The following is a 3,300-nucleotide window of genomic DNA, read 5'->3' on the forward strand; positions in this document are numbered from 1 at the left end:
CCAGTTGGCTAGTCAGCTTAGTTGGTTAGTAGCATGTGGTAATAAACCAAGGATGTGGGTTCAGTCCCATATGGGCACTGCAAGCCTTTGTTACTTACTCCAAAAAAAAAAAAAAAAATTAATTTGAAGTGCCAAATACAGACTAGGACCTCACATGTTGTCAATTACTCTTCTCTTTGTGAGCTAAAATAATACACCTTTCCATGTGGTATGTTAATTGAAGATCAGAGTTTATAAAACCTACAGCATAAAAGTTGGTAACTCTACTTGTTTTTTTACAATATCAATTGTCTTAATTGATCTATTTAGAAGAACTGGAGAGGATAACAGAATTATATCCTCTAGTGAGAATTTAGAGTATAGATGGCATCTGCTTTTCAATGAAAAATCTTAGAACTTTAAATATTAGATCTTCAAGTAAGCAAGTCAATAAAAGTGAAAAAAAATTCTAGAAAGTTAGGGATGTTTCTAGATAATTAGAGAGCTTAACTTCTGTTTTGAATAAAAAAGTTACAGACTTTTCTTTAGGTCTGCTACAACAGTAAAAGAGTGCCTGAATGAAACCTCACAGCATCGAACCACAGACTGATTACTCTAAAAGACTGGGCGTTGGTTGAGAAGGATTAGAGGACAGCCAGGATTTAGGTCAGTTCAAAGCCTCAACAAATAAGAATATTATTGTCTAGTGACAATTCTATTCTAGGGACCATGGATAGGAAATCTCTTTTGAGATTATATTCATATGACTAAGAACTCAAATTCTTTATCTTGGTTCACTCCAAATATAACACTGTTGACCTGCAAGATTTAGAGAGTAGGGATCATAAATGCTCCAGGCCTACCAGAAATAGTAGCTTCCTATGGATAACTAGACAAGCTGCACCAGTACAACTCAGCCTTAATGTTTAGTATCTAGACACATGAGACAACCACTGTAATGTTTAAATTGTTTTAGCATATTTTACTCTGAGTTAATCTTTCTAATATAATTTGACACCTACTTCAGTGTCTTTCTCTTTTTCATTATACTTTTCCTTTTGCATTTTTATTTTAGAATTTGGGTAATTCAGAAATGTAGGAAAAAAGTATCTAATATATCCATTAATGTTTTGATATTTCTTTTCAGTCTTTCAATTCTGTCTAGGTTATCTTGGTTTAGATTTTGATCTTTCAAATAATGTTATAATTGTTTTGTTATCATTTAGTCATTCTAAAATACTTTAAATGTAATTTTGGGGTTAGTGGAAATTTATCACAAATGTCATATTAAAAGGTGAATAATGACCCAATATAAGTGTACTATGATTATTTAACAATTCTCCTCACATTAGACAAGAATGAAAAACTGTTTTAAAAGATCACTTCCAATATACAGATACCATGGAAAGTGATTGTATTATAAATTACCAAGAATCTTTTAAAATCTTCATTTCCTTGTTCCCAGATTCTATAAATTCATTTTAGAGAAGTAAAGTTAAATGGGGAAAGCATTTCAGGCACAATGCAATTCAATAGAGTATTTGTTAACTGTTTCTTAAAAGGTACTCTAGCATTGCAAGAGTAATGAAAATCGTCTCCTCTATATTGTCTGTTATGCTTCCGCTCCACCTCCATTTGAAAACCTTAAAGCAGATTGGTGGTCTCTCTTTAAAAAATCCGCAAATAACTTTTTTTTTTTGCAGAAATCATTAAAGGGCTGTTAGGATACCTCATGTACACTACATTTATTTACTATAAGTAATTTCCAAATAGGAATCAGGTTTATAAGATGTTCCTAAAAAGAGAAGGTTTTTGACCTGATTCACATCTGTCCTCCCGAAACTGCAGTACATTCAGATCTCAGATGACTGAAGCTCTGCTATCAGAATTTTATTCTCAAAGTCATTTGGTATGTGTACCTACAGTCAATCAAGCTCCAATCTTAATACCAAGTAAAGGTATATCCTGGCTTACCCAACACTTGCTACCCTTTTTGAAATGTATGCCTACAAAGTAGGGTGCAGCCAGAATTAAGTGAGTGTCTTCCTTTCTATGGACAGAGGAGCTGGCTGAGCCATAGTCCTTGAGGCCACAAAAGAGTCAGATAAGACTTGGAGACTAAACAAGAAAAATCTCCTTTCTATAATCAATAGATATATAAATATTCTATTATTGTGAATGCATTGTCTCACCATTGTAAAATAGAGTTTTCATAGAAAGCAGTGTAACTCATTGGCAAATGACTATCACAGAAAGAGCTAGTCCTATACTGGAAACATAACTACTTTTTGAAAACCCTAAGTAAAAACCCATCTATTCGATCAACTTTTTTTCTCTAGGAATATTTTTTAACCTAGGTAGAATATCTTGAGAATGAAGAAGTGTTTTCAAAATTATACTCAGTTCTACTTAGTTGTTATAGGAAAGAATATCATATACTAATATCTACTCTTTAGATTTTTTCAAATTAAAGTCATTTTCTCTACATTCTATAGCACACTACTCTGATCTTGTTCAGTTCAGTCTCTCAGTCATGTCCGACTCTTTGGAGCACCACGGACGGTAACACGCCAGGCTTCCCTGTCCTTCAACATCTCCCAGAGCTTGCTCAAACTCATGCCTATTGAGTTCATGATGCCATTCAACTATCTCATCCCATTCTGCTCCTGCCTTCAATATTTCCCAGAATCAGGGTCTTTTCAAATGAGTCAGTTCTTTGCATCAGGTGGCCAAACTATTGGAGTTTCAGCTTCAGCATCATTCCTTCCAATGAATATTCAGAACTGATTTCCTTTAGGATGGACTGGTTTGGTCTCCTTCCTGTCCAAGGGCTTCTCAAGAATCTTTCCAACACCACAGTTCAAAAGCACCAATTCTTCAGCTCTCAGCTTTCTTTATAGTCCAACTCTCATATCCATACATGACTACTGGAAAAACCATAGCTTTGTCTAGACAGAACTTTGTTGGCAAAGTACCATCACTGATCTTTAATATGCTATCTAGGTTGGTAATAGCTTTTCTTCCAGGGAGCAAGCATCTTTTAATTTCATGGCTGCAGTCACCATGTGCAGTGATTTTAGAGATCAAGAAAATAAAGTCTGTCACTGTTGCCATTGTTTCCATTGTTTGCCATGAAGTGATGGGTTCGGATGTCATGAGCTTGAATGTTGAGCTTTAAGTCAACTTTTTCACTCTCCTCTTTCATTTTCATCAAGAGGCTCTTTAGTTCTTTGCTTTCTGCCATAAGGGTGGTGTCATCTGCGTATCTGAGGTTATTGATATTTCTCCTGGCAATCTTGATTCCAGCTTGTGCTTCATCCA

Source organism: Bison bison, unplaced genomic scaffold, assembly GCF_000754665.1.
Source record: "Bison bison bison isolate TAMUID 2011002044 unplaced genomic scaffold, Bison_UMD1.0 scf7180017864183, whole genome shotgun sequence".
In the NCBI taxonomy this organism is placed as follows: domain Eukaryota; kingdom Metazoa; phylum Chordata; class Mammalia; order Artiodactyla; family Bovidae; genus Bison; species Bison bison.